This window comes from Tenrec ecaudatus, chromosome 9 (genome assembly GCF_050624435.1).
Source record: "Tenrec ecaudatus isolate mTenEca1 chromosome 9, mTenEca1.hap1, whole genome shotgun sequence".
In the NCBI taxonomy this organism is placed as follows: Eukaryota; Metazoa; Chordata; class Mammalia; order Afrosoricida; family Tenrecidae; genus Tenrec; species Tenrec ecaudatus.
This window is the reverse complement of record NC_134538.1, coordinates 147903445-147920569: the sequence shown is the minus strand read 5'-3', so window position 1 is coordinate 147920569 and position 17125 is coordinate 147903445.

Genomic DNA, 17125 nt, shown 5'->3' with positions numbered 1-17125 from the left:
GGCTATGGGTCAGTGAGGAATGTCATGTCTCATAGTGGGGCCGGCCATGTGGTCTTCTCTGTGGATTGGCTGCTCTGAGCGGCAACATCCTCCTCAAGGCTTGGTGGGTGAGGATGTGCTCCACTCTTCCTCCCCCTTCATTTGCTCCCGTGTGCTCTGATCAGACATGTCCCTCGGAGCTGCAGATTTAGTGCTGTCCTCTGAAATAAATTCTTGGGAGAAGGGCAGGGGTCCACATAGTTGGGACTTGGGCTGGCCTTCAGACCTCTCCAGAAGATGTGTGCTCTGATAAGCAAAAGGGACCCTTTTGTGACTTTTTAAATAAGAGCCCATCTCATGTCTTTTACGTGCGGGTCCTTTGTCCCTTACGAGCCTTTGGAGCCATCTTCCCAACTCCTTCGGTGGCGAGGTCCTGCAAGCTGTGGGAGGGAGCCCAGTCAGGACCCAGACACAGGGTTCCTGTGACCCCAGCAGGACCTGTGGGAGGTGGCTGAGGGCAGCAGAGCCTGAGAGACCAATACTTGGTCATTGTTTGCCACACAAGCCCTGACTAGTTCCACTCTCAGAGGTCAGGGATGCTGGTCTGGTCTGTGCCAACCCCCTGTTCTCTCGTGAGCCCCAGGTGGTCACTGGCGGAAGCAGGAGGCCCCAGCTCCAGCCTGGCCCACTGTAGCTGCTGTGAAGACTGCATCAGACCTCACCTCCAGCCTTGCTTGTTCCTGGGGTCTTGTTGGGTGCGGGGCCTGGCTGAGAGCACTAGGCTGGGCTCGTGGTTAAAGCTGCTTGTGGTCCTGCTGCCCTCTTCCCTCCAAGCTTTCCATAACCGAGCAGGCAAATGACTGACTGGGGAAACTGGTGCGGACTTGTCTGGAGGGGCTGGGGAGGCAGATGGACAGGCGCACGTGGAGGCAACCTTAGATGGGGAACGGCTTGTGAGCGGACCTGCCCGAGGGGCCTGAATCCACCTCCATCGGTGCAGGTCTGGGCGGGGTGAAACCATGGGAAATCACATGGGCCGGGAAGGTTGCCAGCTCCTTGCCGCTTGGCCCCAAGACAAGCGGAAGTTGTGCCTCCTCCTCTACCGGGTCCCTGGGCCCCTTCCTGGAGTCTTCCCTGACCATTGGTCTGGCCAGTGCCCCTTGGTCAGCTAGCTCCTGCTGAAAGCCGTGATGAGCCCTTAACTCTCCTGGGTTGACATCCTCTCCCGGAACGGGCGACAGTGCCCTTGGTGCCCAGCCTTAGCTTTCTCCCCGCCCCCTCGCCCCCTGGCTCTGCCCTTCACCGTCTTCTGCACAACAGTATCTTTCTGAGGTCTCTTTGTCTCCCCCGGTGGGGAGGGAGGCTCGGGGGCTCTTTTTCACACAGTAGACACGGCACCAAGCACTGGGGACCCAGGCAGTATTGTTTGGTTGGACCAATAAGGGTTGATGATGCGCTGACTGGTTTGGAGATGGAAGAAGGGCCCATGAAAATACTGAGAGCTGCTTTAGGAGAAAGCCACAGGCAGGGCTGTCTTCAGGCTCACCTGGCTGATGGGGGCAGTGAGGGGCTCAGACTGTTTCAAGGGTGGCGGTGGCCATAAGCTGCCTGTCACTTGACTGCTTTTCTCTAGGCCAGTGTTCTCCACCAGCGATACAGTCTGTATAAACACACCTAACTTAGCATTCAAACAGTGAACACAGGGCAGATAGCAGTGGTCCATTCAGGTCATCTCCTGGTTCTCCCAGGCCCGGATGTATCCCTCCTGCTGGCTTTCGGTGGCGTTGGAAATTGCCACCCCCGTCCTTGAAGAGTAGTGTGGGGACACACTGTCCTCTTGGTCAGCAGCCAGCTCCTGGGGGACCCCTTCCATGCTCACATCAGGACCCTTGGAGCACCCTGTCCCGTGAAGTGGGGCTTTCTGAGTTCACAGGACGTTTGCAGCAGGCTGAGTTGTAAGGACAAATGTCTTGTTTACCTCTAAGCCTGAAGACCGTCCGTCTCTGTCCAGCCACATCCCATCTCCAGCAGCTTCCCCCCCATCCGGCCTCACGGAGCTGGCTCAGCCCGAGCTTGCTCCGTTAAATAAAGGAGCGTGGCTTCTCTGCCAGCTGCGTCTCAGCTTGTCTGGGTGGATGGGAAGACCCTGCAGGAAGTTCTGTCCTCTCTGAGAGCCAGTTGGCAGCAAACCTTATGCTTCCCTTGCCCTGCGTGGTGTGCCGTAGCATTCCTGCTGCAGAGTGAAACCAGACCACGCAGCCACCCTGTAGGACATGGCGACCTGCCCCCTGGTTTCCCAGTCTCGCGGGTTTGAACTGCCAACCGTGCCATTCGCAGCCCAGCACTTCGCCACTGTTTCACAAGGGCCTGGGAATTCATCCTTCAAATATACCCCAAAGCCCAGAATGCAGGGCCCCAGAGAGCCCCTTCCCACCATGCCCATGCATTTGGCCTTCAGTGCCTGAGAGGCAGGAGCTCAGGCGGCCTTCCAGCCGTGTTGCAGCCTGCAGCGCGCCATGACCAGCAGCGAGCAGCATCTCTCAACGCCAAAGCCAATCCATCAAGTCGATTGCAGTACAGAGCTGCCCTGTGTAGCATTTCCGATACTTAGCCTTTGGATGTTTTGTTTTTAATTTAAGCAAACTTTATTGTCCAGCAGACAAGTGTGCAAGCATGTTCTCTGTGGTCGTGAAATGAGGTCAAGTAAGAGATGTGCTTGCGGTACACACCCCTTGAAGCATGGAAGCGTTCTTAAAATCCCACCAAGCAAAGACCTTGAACAGCTACACCGGCAGGATGTCGTTTTGGGTCCACCTGTAGTTGTCATCTAGCGGTTTCTCCATAGCCATTCTTCCTGACACATTTGTGATGGTCTTGATGTATCTTCAACGCTCAGACTTGGTTGCAGATGGAAGAGGCCGGCCGCAGGGCCCACGCGCTCTACCTCCAACACCCAGCCGCATGGCTGAGGCTGTGCAGGCTGCCAAAAAGCTCAGAGACTGAGTCTGAATGGGCATAGACAGCCGCCAGCCTGCCGAGGACCAGCTGGTGGATTTGAACTGCCGCTCTTAGGATGAGCAGCCCTGTGCCTAGGAGCGGCAAAGGTGTTGCCTGCTCTGTCAGGTAAGGAGCCACTCTGCCTGCACAAACTCGGGGCGTTCTTGGAGAACTCTGCTCTCTGGGGAGATCACGGTGCCAGGGGACGGTGGAGCCCCGCATGTCCCTGGCGTTGCCCACTCCTCCCCCTGGCTCTGCCTCCCCTGGCTTGGAGGGGTGGGGTGGGGTTTCTCACTGCCCAAGGCTGCCCAGTTTAGAAGACACCCAGTGTTTGCCCGGCACCCCTCCCTCGTCAGCATTCTTTGCAGTCAGAACCTTGCCCGTGGCGTGTCGGTGGCCCAAAGAGGAGGCCAGTTGCAGTACAGGCTACAGGTGGTTGGGCTACGCATTCTGCACAGGTTTATGCGGTACCGTTTCCAGGAGTCCCGCCTTCACCTTAATACCGCCTAGCAACAATGCGGGGAGCAAAGTCCACTTCGTCCTACCCAGCAAGCAAAGCAAATCCCAGTGATGATGGTGTTCAGTTTGGGAGCGAATTGGCCCAGGGCAGGCGGCAGGTTCTAGAGGGCTAGAGTAAGCCTGGTGTGAGCCCTGGGCACACGGCTGCCAGCCTGTGGGGTGCTGCCAGACCCACTCGCAAGAGCCCACTGCTGACAGTGCAGCCACAACACAAGTCCAAAGCGTTGCTTCAAAACCACAGATGCTGTCGCTCAACAGAAGCGTCAGCGTGGGAAGCTGTTGTCTCTGGACACTCCATCAACCTCTCTCCGCTTCTGAAGGTGGGGTCCACGCTGGAAGGCTTCCCCCAGAGAATTCTGCACTCTGGTTATACCAAATGGTCAAAATGACAGTTTGGGCCAATTGTTCCTTTTTTAATATTGCTAGAATTGGGTGCACAGAGAAGTCTGCAAGGACAAGATCAGGACTGTGGTGGATGAAGAAGGTTCTCGAAGCACAACACTTGCTGCGCTCAGTGAGCAGGTGCTTGTGATGGGAAACATCCCTGGGCACTATTTTGGGGCCTTTTACTCAAACAAATTGACCGCCATCGAGTCATTGCCAACTCATAGCGACCATATAGGACAAGGCAGAACTGCCCCCATAGGTTTCAAAGTCTGCCAATCTCAACGGGAGTAGAAAGTTGTGTCTTTCTCCCACTACAGTTCTCTTAAAAGTTATTTTTATTCAACTCTCATGTCCCCACCCCGTGCCCCTCAATAATACCGATCACCATTAGCCTTTGGAATTCCACCCCCAAAAGTCACCACAGCTTGATCTGGCCCCTGTCCCTTGAATGCCGCTGTCCCTACAGATCCCACACGAAGCCACGGTTTAGATCAAACCTCATTTTTGATGGTACCCTGAGGAGACTAAGATACCCGTGTGGCTGAGCGAGCTTGTCTGCACCCATCCACTGACTGAGAAGACACGTTGACACACGTTTTGTGCAGAGCAAACCAGTGCAGACACATTTTGTGCCGAGTAAATAGGTGCGCGCGTGGACTGGGACCTTAACAGCCATACCTCTTCACGTAACTTCTATAAAAGTCTGTGTTTGGTGCCACCGAGGTGGTCTGGCCCATAGCGGCCCCATGCACAACGGAACGAGACACTGCATGGTCCTGCACCATCTTCCCCATGGCCCCTGTGCCCGAGAGCACTGCTGCAGCCCCCGGGGCAGTTCATCTTATTAAGGGTCTTCCTCTCCTCCGCTGCCCCTCCGCTTTACCAAGCCTGGTGTCCTTCTAGAAAGCATGGGGCCACTTTAAAAACAAAAAACCAAGGTCATAAATCCCGATCACTTCCGAATCTCTAGCTCAGATGTACTGTCATGGTCATGTACATGTCATGCTTCGTGGCCATGAATGTGGGGCCTTCAGGACAGAAACCATGCACGTGCTGCCTCCACTGCTGCTGCCCATCTCTTCCCCGCCCGGGCCGATGCCAGGCACGCGGAGAGCCTCCCAACAACCAGGGAGTGGAGGTTTACACCACAGCGATTGGCACCTGCTGCGAACTGGGGGCGTTGTGAGTTCCATCTTTGTCTGGACGGGGGTCAGCAAACTTGAGATTCAAGAGCCATTCCTGTCCCTCACCACAATTTACAAATTATCCTAGAGCCATAAGGCTATGTGTACAAACAAATGGAATCACCATGATCTGAACGATAGCCTTTAAAAAGGTTATAAATGAAACAGTTTTATTTTCAATTTTATGCCAGATCCACACGTAGGTACTGAAAGAGCCGCAGTTTGCCGACCCCCAGGGCTAGACCTAAGAAAGTGGTGGAGAAAGTGGTAGCCATGCAGCTGCAGCTTAAGCAAAGGACATGCCATTATGTCCTGCATAGTAAAAGGGGGATAGGGTGGGAGTGGGGGCATCCTTCCCATTCAAAAACTCAGCAGGTTTTGGCCAAGGGATTGAGACATCGCTGACAGACAAATGCAGTTGTGACTCGGGTGTTTACCGCCTCACTTGTTACGTCAACGAACGTCAGCCAACATCCACGGCCACTGACTCATCCGTCCATGTCCCTGCGGGATCAGGCGGTCACCCGACACTTGCTGTATTCTGCTCTGGTCACAGCATGGTCCAGTTGCAAGCCCATCGACCGGAAAGCCAGCCAAGCCACCGTGCTAGAATCAAGAGCACTGTTTGTCTTAATGCTGCTTGTACATGAAGGGCTTCAACTCTTGAATGGGTAACACCATCAGATTTATGTATGGGTGCATATCTATTATTGTGGCAGGACATCAAGTCCTTTTCCCTCAGCAGCACCATGTCTTAGAGTCCGGCAGCCACGTCGGGGTTTCCGGCTCTGATCCTCACAGACATGGGATGCCCAGGTCTTCCTTCCCTAGAATCACGAGGGGGTTTGAACCACCAACCTTTCGGTCAGCAGCCAAGCACTCAACCCATCTGCACCATGAAGGTGTACATAGCTTCTGTTTCCCGAGACCAAGCTGTGAAACCCCAACCTTTACACCCTACCACACACCTTGGCCTCCTCATCCCATCTTTGCGGGGCAAACGGCTTTAAAACTGCCTGCCTGGAAGCAGCAGGGCCCAATTGCTATGATAAATTATGATGTAGAAAAGCAAGTCCTTTGCTGGCCAAGCTCTGCTCCGCTGTCCCAGGGCAAGAGTTTTGCTTTTTACCTTCTCTCCCGGTGCCAACAGAAGCCAAGTGCGCTCAGATACATAAAAATTGGCGAAAACCAGCTCTTCTGTGAGCTCCTGAGCAGCAGCCAGGGCTCACTACCTGGCTTGGTACTCACTAGACTTGCCAACATAGAGAGGCTGAATCAGCTCCTCTGGGTTTCCTGACAGTCTTTCCCAGAATCCTGCAGGCCCCTTCAGTCCCCTGGAGTTCATATAATGGCTATTCATTTTCTGTAGATGTGGAGCCCCCCTGGGGAATGCCAGGGCAATTTGACGAGGACTATTAAAGGGACATTAGGATGGAAGTGGCTGCGATCTCTGTAGGGCCAGTGGCCAGGAGGAGCTCACAGGCTGGCTTTGCCAGCTGAATGTGGGTGTGGCCAATGCCCATGCGCTGGAGCCGCAAGGCTGCTGTAACAAGCACCCCAAGGGGGTGACTGACAAACCACTGTTTGCTCATCGTTTAGGAGGCTAGACATCTGGATTCAGGGTACCAGCCCTAGGAGAAGGCTCTGGAGGAAAGGCTTTGCTTCTTGGAGCTCCTGGATGATCTTCATGCAGAACCTCTCCCCATTGCTGCTTCATTAGCCTGCTTGATCTCTTATATCTCAATAGATGTCAACTCAATGCACACCCTGCATTAATCCTCCCTGGATAACATAATGCCGAGAATCCATTCCCGAGTGAGATTAGAATCACAGGCATACCAGAAACAAACAAAAGAAGCAACCCACTTCCATGAAGGTAACTCCAACTTTGAGAGGCGCTCTCTGGTGCTTCTTTTTCTTCTTCTTAAAAAAAATTTTAAAACATTTTATTAGGGACTCATACAACTCTTATCACAATTCATACATATCCATACATCAATGGTATAAAGCACATCTGTACATTCTTTGCCCTAATCATTTTCAAAGCATTTGCTCTCCACTTAAGCCCTTTGCATCAAGTCCTCTTTTTCCCCCTCCCTCCCCACTCCCCCTCCCTCATGAGCCCTTGATAATTTATAAATTATTATTTTGTCATATCTTGACCTATCCGGCATCTTCCTTCACCTGCTTTTCTGTTGTCCGTCCCCCAGGGAGGAGGTCACATGTAGATCCTTGTAATCGGTTCCCCCTTTCCAACCCACTCACCTTCTACCCTCCCAGTATCGCCCCTCACAGCCCTGGTCCTGAAGGTATCATCCACCCTGGATTCCCTGTGCCTCCAGCTCCTATCTGCTCTATGGTGCTTCTTGATGGAACCGTGAGGCCTCATCTTTCAAGAAGAAGCTGGTGGGCTTGAACCACTAACCTTATGATTAAGAGCCCAGCACCTAACCCACAGTTCCACCAGGGCTTCTATGCTACAGGCATACTCACTGCCATCGAGTCGATGCCAACTCATAGCGACCCTCTAGGACTGGGTAGAACTGCCCCTGCGAGTTGCCGAGACTGTAGCTCTTCATGGGAACAGGAAGCCCTTTCTCCCTTCGGAGTGGCTGGTGGTTTCAAACTACTGACCTTGAGGATCCCAGCCTGATTTGTAACCATTATACCACCAGGCCTTCTGATATGACAGGGATAAAGGGTAGAATTTACAGCACCTAGCTTGGCAGGGGCAGTGGACTGGGCAATAATTCAATCCATGACATTGTACTCTTGGCCTCCCCCAAATTCATGTCCTGTCCACGTGTAAACAATCCATCGTAACACTCTGAAAGTCTTACAAATCAACTTGACCTCAAACTTTCGTCTTCCAAGTCATCTAAAGATATGAGTCAGGTATTTTCTATCTTGGTGCAAAATTGCCCTTCATCTGTGACCCTGTGAGCTCTAGATGACGGTTTATCTGTTTCCAAACCCAGGGATGGAACAAGCACGAGGCAACATTTTCCTTACAAATGAGAGAAGTTGGAGGAAAAGAGGCGTAGGAGGCACCGTGCGGGTGGTGTGACACTCTACGTTAGCTCGCGGACTAGAAGGCAATCCTTCGTTCACCGAGACCGTGATGCAAAGGCCCAGCCCTCCAGACAAGAATTTGAAACAGCTAGTCATGGCCCACTAACTAAGTGGGACCAGAACAGACTTGACCATGTAAAATGTGGGTGGTTCAGAACACTAACCAAGAATTGGAAAGCATTCCAGGGACCAGAGCCCTGGAATGAGAGACTTCAGTGTGGTGGGGACCGTTCGTTTAGACACTGCTGATCAAGAGATTTGGTTGCTATAGAACGTGGGTGCTGCCCTTGTTTTCTCAATTAAGTTTCTGATGGCTTTGACCCATAATTTTTTCCATTCTTGTTATCCTTCCAGATCATCCACTTAAAAAAAAAAGAAAAGAAAGGTCTAATCTGGTGTTGCTTCTCTGTTATGACTAAATCAGGCTGAACTGGTTTGGGTTTGAAGCCCTGTCTTCAGACTCTGGGTACTAGCCATGCTGTCTGGATTCTGGGTGGAGATCTCTCAGCCCTGGACTTCAGCTTCACATTCCAGGCCTACGGGGTGGGTCCTTCTGCTCCCCCAACTTTGGGTGGCTCATTCTCCCGGTCTGTCCAAGTGGCAACCTTACACCCTCCCTGCCCCCCCCCCCCCCGTGGCCCCAGCAAACCTCCTTTTTCTGTCCCTTTGGGCATGGCAGCCCAACTCCCACCTTAATGGGAACTCCACCCCTTGGTTATATTGTATGTCAATTTGAGAGGATTGAGAGCGAAGGGGCAGAGTCTGGCCTGTCAATCAGGTCATAACCAATGAGGCCTCTCTGTGGGCATGGCCGCCTCCTGAGGATTCTGGGAACTCTGATATTACCCCCTGGAGGTGGAAGACTCTCTCTCTCTCTCTCTCTGCTCATTCCCTGGGAGACATTGCAGCTGACAAGACACATTGAGCTACGCCAGTGCCCTGAGCTGGACAAGCCACGTGGTAGAGAGCCCTGCCAGCGCTGAGATGCTTACAACACCACTGGATCCACAAGACTCCCCACCCACTGGCCTGTGATCTTCCTGCATTTGGCGCCATTGCATGTGTTTCATGAGTGTGGGGAGGACTTTATAGATTGGTATCGGACATATGGGCTAATATCGGACTTATGGACTCAATCTGGACTGGGCTGGGATGCTTTCTTAATGTATAATTGCTCTTGGATGTAAAGCTCTTTCTTATACACATGTGTCTATGACTTTGTTTCCTTAGTCGACCAGGACTAACACACGCTGATGAAGATCTGATTCATCACCAGTGGTCCCACCCTTTGAAACCTGGAAAGCCCCGTTTCCCATTCTCCCAGCAGTTCTGCTGAAGGCCAAATTGCTCCAGGGATGGTCCTTTGATTTTCCTGGAGGACAACAGATGCAGAATTCCAAGAGGCAGACAGCCTTTTATTCTTATATTTCCTCTCATTCTTGCTTTCCCCCCTGCAGTCTAAACTGATGGTTTCTACTGTGTCAGCCCCATCAATCACAGGCTTCCCCTCTTTAACAAAAGGTCGTGTAGTCGCGTCCTTGGTGAACATTATGAGACACGTGTCCATAGTTTGTACAACGAAACTTTCCAAGGCTTTCGGTTCGGTTTTCGTTTTGGCCCATTCCTCCGGAAGCCTTACCTCTTTTCCTTCACGTTTTACCGTGAGTGATGCGGAGGGACCACATGACCTCTTTAAGGTGTCGCTTACAAGCCCCATCAGCTAGCTAGTCAAGGCCATCACTTACAAACTCTACCTTCCACCAAGCAGTCGAATGGAATTCTGACCCGTTCTTTGCCACTATAGAAAGCATGGCCCATAAAAAAAAAAAGAAAGAAAGCATGGCCCTTCCACTGTCCAGTCACACATTGATCATTTTCCTTCAAAGCCTGTCCTGAAGCACATTTAATGGCCACCTTTCTGGCAACATTATGTTGCTGGAGTCATTTGTATGCCCTGAGAGGATGCTGTCCCTCTTCCTCAGCTCAAGGGTCTTTGACCTCCGTAACCCCACCAAGTCTGTCCTAGACAATCTAGACTTTTACTATAAGACACCTGAAAACTCTTCCAGCCCCCACCCATTGCCCAATTCCAAAACCACTTCCACATTTGGTGTCTGTTATAGAAGTACCCTGCTCTTCCGGCACCAAGTTCAGTCTTAGTTCTCTAGTGCTGCTGGAATAGAAAAGTATTTTCTCGCAGTGTGAGGGAGCTAGTCATTCCGATCCAAGGTATTGGCTTTAGAGGGGGGCTTTTTTTTCCCCTGTGGCCTCTGGAGGAAGGTCCTTGTCTGAATTTCTGCTCCCAGGTGCTCTGCCTCTGGCTTGGCACCTCTCTTCTCGCCCCCCTCTCCCACCCCCACCCGTCTCTGCTCTGCGTGCTTCTTTAAGTTTACAAGAGGGCTGCGTTAAGAAGGAGGCGCTCTGGTGGTGTAGTGGTTACATGTTGGGCTGCTAACTGCAAGGTCAGAAGTTTGAGACCACCGGCGGCTCCGCAGGAGAAAGAGACGGCTTCCTATTCCTGCAAACAGTCGAGTCTCGGAAACTCGGAGGGGCAGTTCGACTCTGCCCTATAGGGAAGCTGAGTCAACATTGACTCCGTAGCAGGGAGTTGAGAAGTTCAGCAGTATTGTACACATCCGTGGAAACCTTCATTAAACAAAGCAATCAAGGTGTGACTGTTTATTGACGGATCCTCCACCTAGGGCTACACCCTTCTGGGCGTGGTATTTCTGTCTCTCTAACGCTTCCCGGGGGATTCAGCACTCCTTCATTGACACCAGGCCCAATGATCATTTTGGCCCCTCAAGGGACTTGAATCACATTCCTTTTACATGTTCTCTGAGATTCCTGAGTAGAACGAAGTTGAAGGGATGAGAGCAGAGCTGTGGGGGTGGATGGGGTCAGGTTTTCCAATGCCATTCCTTCAGGACAGCCCGTGACACCCTCAGAATGAGCAAGTGCATTTTTTGAGATGGAAAAAAAAGGGAAAAAGAGATTCTCAGAGCAACTTTCCTGGCATTATTGCCCCTCACCAATGTCGTTTTCAATTTCCTTAAAAAAAAAAAACCCTTGCTAATAAGTCCCAATGATCATCCTGTGTTCTCTGGGGGAAAAAAAATCTATTCGGCTCATCCCTTTGGCATTTCAAGAGGAGCCACCCTAAGCACTGAGCTGACCTGTCTGCCTTGGATTAACTGACCCAGCTGATCCTCCTGGGAGCCATGGACTTGACTGGACCACAGTCTCTGCAGTCACCTCAAGGAGGCTAAGAGGAGGGTGCTATTTTGAGAACTTGCCTGCAGCCGCCCCCTGCTCACGGAGAGACCTGTCTTATAACCCCCCCTGCAGGTAGGAACTGCAACTCCAGTAGCAACACGTTGCGATTTATCTTTGAGCTCAAAAGCACATTGAGTCAGGGTATACCGACACAAATCCTGCCTCACAAAGACAGCCAACCCATCACCACATGGAATTCTAACAGGGGGGCATCCAGGTGGGGGTGTGGAGCCCATACTTTGAGGGACGCAATTCACAGGTTTTTAACAGGAAGATAAGTTCTTGGATAAGTCCTGACCCTCCCCAGTGGAATGGGCTCTCATAAACGGAATAAATACGGCGATGACTAGTAGGATGGGCCAACTTAGCCAGGTCGCCATGCCTAGTGTGGAAGAAGTCTTCCCTTTTGTGACCTGATGTCAGTATCCTTCACTCTGTGGGGTTCATCCGAACCTCTGGATCTTGATGATGCAGGTTGAGTGTGGGGGGGTGTACCTCGAGCCACACCCTTAAGGTAGACCTTGACTCAAGTGTTTGACACGCGAGGACTTCCTTGAGGGGGTAGCCTGCATCCAGTGTACATAAGGGGCTTCGAAACGTTTGTGAGGAAATGGAAGGGAAGATAACGGAGTTTCCCCTGAAGCTTTTGGTGGCCCCTGGACTGGACGTTCTGGCAAAGCTCTGGGTCCAGCCTCTGACTCATCATCCATCCCCTGACCTTCAATTCTCGGCTCGTGAGATTTGAGTTTGTCAGCCTTCTGATTTTGAGTTTGTCAGCCCCTGCAAGGAGCCATGGGAGAAAGACCAGGCTCCCTGCTCCCGTAACAATCCCCAGCCTCAGAAACCCATTGGAGTGAGTGGGGTCGCTCTGGGTCACCATTGACTCGATGGCAGTGAGTTTGGCGTTTTGGTGAGTGAGGAGTCAAGAGACACCTTCTGCCTGACACCTGGCCCATATATTTGGGCTTTACCAGCCTCCACAAGTGCACGAGTCATTTCCTTGAATTAAATCCCCCCCCCAATATGGCTATGCTTAGAGAGAAAGAAAGAGGAATATATCAATTTAAATACACGCTATAATGATTTTGCTGCTTGAGTGAGCCCAGCCTAAAACATATAGTAACTGCCTTTGTTTTCTAAACCACTTAGCACTGAGCCGACACTGGTGCACAGTGAGCCCATGGGACCCAGAGTGCACCATCTCTGCACAGGGCCCTTGTTGAGCAATTGCCTTCTTGCGTTTTCAGTGAAGGTGTACCCTGCAGTCTAGGTTTCCGTGTGAAATTTTCTACTCCAGCCATTTGGCGCTCCTTTCTTCTCGATGCTCCAATCTTCCCCACATTTCTGTTCCGGTGGTCTTGTTTCCCAGTCTTGTTTGGCAGTGGGAAGCCAGGCCTTTATTCTGAGGCACCTTAGGGTAGACTCGAACCGTTAACCTTTTGGTTAGCAGCAACGTGTGTTCACTGTTTGCACCACCCAGCAGCTCCACTTCATAGATAATGGGCAGCGAGAGGAAGGAGATGGAGGAGACCTCATTTCAAGAAATATATTTGTTCCTAGGGCAGCAGCTTTGTGCCTGCGGTAGTTACATAATCCATTGTCAATTTGAGAGGATTAAGAGTGAAGGGGGTGGGTTTAGCCTGTCAATCAGGTGGCAGCTTGATGACCTTATTTGGAGGTGCTAAGGAGATAAATGAGTTTTCTGGAGGTGGGACACACACTCACTCCCTGAGAGACATTGCAGCTGACAAGACACATGGAAGTATGCTAGTGCCCTGAGCTGGAGGAGCCACATGGAGACCCCTGCCAGTGCTGAGATGCTTACAATGGCACTGGATCTGTAAGACTTCCCACCCATTGGCCTGTGATCTTCCTGCATTATGCATCAGTGCATGTATTTTGTGAGTCTGAAGAGGACTTTATAGATTGGTATCAGACATATGGACTTGATGTGGACTGGCCTGGGATGTTTTCTTAATGTACGGTTACTCTTTATATAAAACTCTTTCTTACACACATGAGTCTCCCTGGATTTGTTTCTCTAGTTTACCCAGACTAATCAGTGCCCATGCCTTCTGACCCCCCAGAAGTGCAGGAGGCAGAGGCTGCATGCAGGGACCCAGCAGGGCCATATGGGCTCCCAGGGACCAGGCACAGCAGGTCTGGGGTTTGAGTCCTAAGTGAGATTTAGCAAAATTGAATCTTAACAAGGGGCCAGTGTCCATCCTTGCCAGGGAGGCAGTGCAGGGACCAGGGCTGCTCTAGAATGACAAGGAGCACAAGCGGAAATGGAGCGAGAGGTCAAGTTGGGAAGCATGGGAAGCACAGAGTTGGCAAGGCCAACTGGTGAGCAGGTGTGTGATAGTTTGGTTTATTGTGCCAACCTGGCCAATAGGAACATGTGGGATTAATCAGGTCACAGTTTGGAGAGCAAAGAGATCAATGGCTCTGCAAGGCCCGCCCCCTCTCTCTTGCTCTCTGGTGGTTGGAGCGTGCTGGAGCATGCGTGCTGCTAGTCCTCCGCCTCAACCTGTGAGCTCACGTCCTGTGGGCCAGGCCAACCCGTGGATCATGTCACTAGAGCTAGAGGCTCCTTCGAGGCAGGCTTCACCATGGTGCTGGTGCGTCCTAAGTCCTAGAGCGTGAGGCTGGTGGATCCTGTGGCCTTGCATTAGTTGAGTGTGACATCCCATCCGGGCCTGCTTCACGGAGCTCCCGAGCCACTGACTGTGGGTGACCCTCCCTGCTGCTTGTTGCCTGTGGGCAGACTGCTTTCCTTGCCCTTGGGAGGACTCTGCTGTTTCCTTGACCTTGGACCCGGCAGTCCAAGTGAGTTGAAGGCCTTCCAGTATATTCACTGTTCCACAGAAGTGAGTTGAACTGAGCTCTCTGTACTGCTGTGTGGACCAATTAGCTGTTATAATCCTTCTTGCTGCATAAATAAATAAATAAAATCATAAGTGTACTGGGTTCCTTTCTCTAGAGAACCCTGCCTAACACAGCAGGGAAGAGGGAGGGGCTATGACTAAGCACCTCCCAGAGACTGAAGCTTGGCTCCGCCCACCTGCCAACCCACCCTCCCCTGGAGCCTGCGAGGAGGTAGGACCAAGGCCAGGGGACAAGGATGTGGCCTTGGGCAAATCACTCAGACCCCCCCCCCCCAATGGCAAAGCTTTATAGAACTGTTACCCCAAAAAATGTTTTTAAGCCTCAACACAAAACTCCTTGCTGCCCAGGCAGTCCTGATTGATGGCCACCGTAAGACTGCCAATCGCCACTTTTCCAGAAATAGATGGCTCGGCTTTCATCCTAGTTCCTCTGGGGAGACTTGAACCTCCAGCCTTTTGGCGAGCATGTTGACTATGTACCTGAGATGGATTAGCCAGCCCATCTCTTCGACAGGAAGGTAATTGGTTTCCAATTTTGTGCACTTGCTAACTGCTGCCAAGAGAAAGCTTGCCTGGATGTCATTTTGTGCACATTCAGCCCTTAGTTTCAGTTAAAGGGGACACTAATGAGAAATCCTTTGCTTGGCTCCTGGGGACCCGGTGCCTGACGGTGGCGAAAAGAGAGAAAAACATCTAAACAGAAAGTTGTTCATTTTTCCTGATTAAGAAAGTCATAATACAGGCTCAAGAGTGAACATCTATAAGAGTCAGAAGAACATTAAAATTTTTTTTATTTTAATAAATCATTTTATTGGGGGCTTGTACAGCTCTTATCACAATCCTTCCATCCATCCATTGTGTCAAGTACATTTATACATTTTTTTGGAAGGTGAAACCACCCAGGAGTCAATCTTCCCAGAGGAAAGATAAAGGTTTTGACTCACGTTGACCCCTGTATCCCCTGCAGGGGCGGCTTCCTCAAGTTTGCATGATGACACACATGGAGCGGTGTGCTTTCCCATGCAATGGGTTTATTTTGACGGGTGGCCTGGTCATCAATGATACTGAGATGACCCCTGAGTTTTTATCTTGCCGGCATTTCCCTTGCTTTCCCTCCTCCATTTCCCTGTGACCATCCAAGCCCGCTTCTCTTGGTACGCACCCTTTTGTTCTTGCTTTCTTGCTGAGCAGTGGTCTCATGAGCATATTGGTCTTTGTGGGATTGGCTAAGCTCCGCATATCTTCCAAATCCATCCTTGTCCTGAAACGGTAGACGCTTTCACCCTTACTCTTCAGCGATGTGAACTATCCCCTTGTGGGCATAGACCAGAGTGGACTTTCCCATTCCTCCATCCAAGGCATTTTGGTTATCTTCGTCTTCTCACTATTGTGGATAAAGTGTGTGGTTATGGGTCAATTATTGCAATCGGTGCCCCCTTCCTCCCCTCCTCTCCCCACCTTCCCCCTCCCCTCCTGGTATGGCTACTCCCATTTCTGTTCCTGAGGGATTTATCTAACCTGGATTCCGTGTGTCCTGAGCTCTTATATATACCTGTGTACATGCTCCAGTCTAGCCCGAAGTGAAAGGCAGGACTGGGGTCATGATAGTGGGGGGGGTGAGAAAGCCTCAAGGAACCAAAGGAATATTGTGTGTTTCATCAGTGCGATTAGAATTGGGCATTTCTAAACAAGGGTTTATGTCATGCTATCTTCTAAACAATGGCTACTATGTCATTCATCAAATAACACTCTCTGCTCATAACTGCCATGTTGCCTTCCTTGGACACTAGATTGCTGCCCAGTAAGTTCTATCTGTGAGGCTGATCCACCTATGTGTCTCTCGGTTCTTGCCTCAGTGCTACACTCTTTCCATCAATTTAGCTTTGGCATACATTTTAAGATTGGTATTTTAAAAAATCGTGTGGAAGCCACATCTCATCTCCTTTGACTCCCAAGCCTGATTCCCACACGGCAGAGGTGAGACATGCCTCCTCTCTCTATCCCCTATTAAGCCTATTCTGACATCAACTGTCCCTCCCACAGTGCTCTACTTCTGTGGCTGGGTTGGAGAATCCATTGCAATGGCCACACAGAGCTCACAGACTGTGGGGTGTATTAGGGAAGTTAACAGGTTACAATTCAGGTGAGAAATGCCTGGCCTACAGCTCCTCAGTCAGGACAGCTCCTTTTCTGCAGTGCCTGCAGTCAGGCCTCTCTGGATCTTCACCACTGGCCTGGTCTCTGTTCTGCTCTGGCAATGTTACAAACCTGTTTTTTGGACCTGCCAATAAATGCCCAAAGGGCAAGATACTCCGCTATAAATCTCAAACCAAAGACACTGAGCTCCAGGTCCAGTTGAGTCAGCAAACGAGCACCCCCAATTAAATGTCCAGAGGAACCCTACTCCACAAGCCAACTTCCTTCCCCAAAGCACTCAGCTTCCCTTGCTCTGTGGGCTGGAAGTCCACTGCTCTGTCTCCTGGTTCTGCCACAGCTGTGCCTCTGCCACTCTGGTGTCACAGCTGTCTCCTGGATCAAGGACAGTCAATGTGTGGGAATCTCTAGGTCCAACGGACAACCTTGACACCTGGCTCTTTTCTCTGGGTGGTAGTGAGCATCCCCTCCTGCTTCTGAGATGACTCATTTTATACCCAGCAGGATGACAATCACCATGAACCCTGGCACCAGTCCCTCACAGCTGAATCCTGTCATCTTGTCAGTCTCTTCATCTGCCGCCTTCTTCAGACCCATCAGGAAAATGAAAGTCATTTGATGGGAGTCCCAAAGGTGATGTCGAGAAGAGCCGTATTAAATAATTCTCTG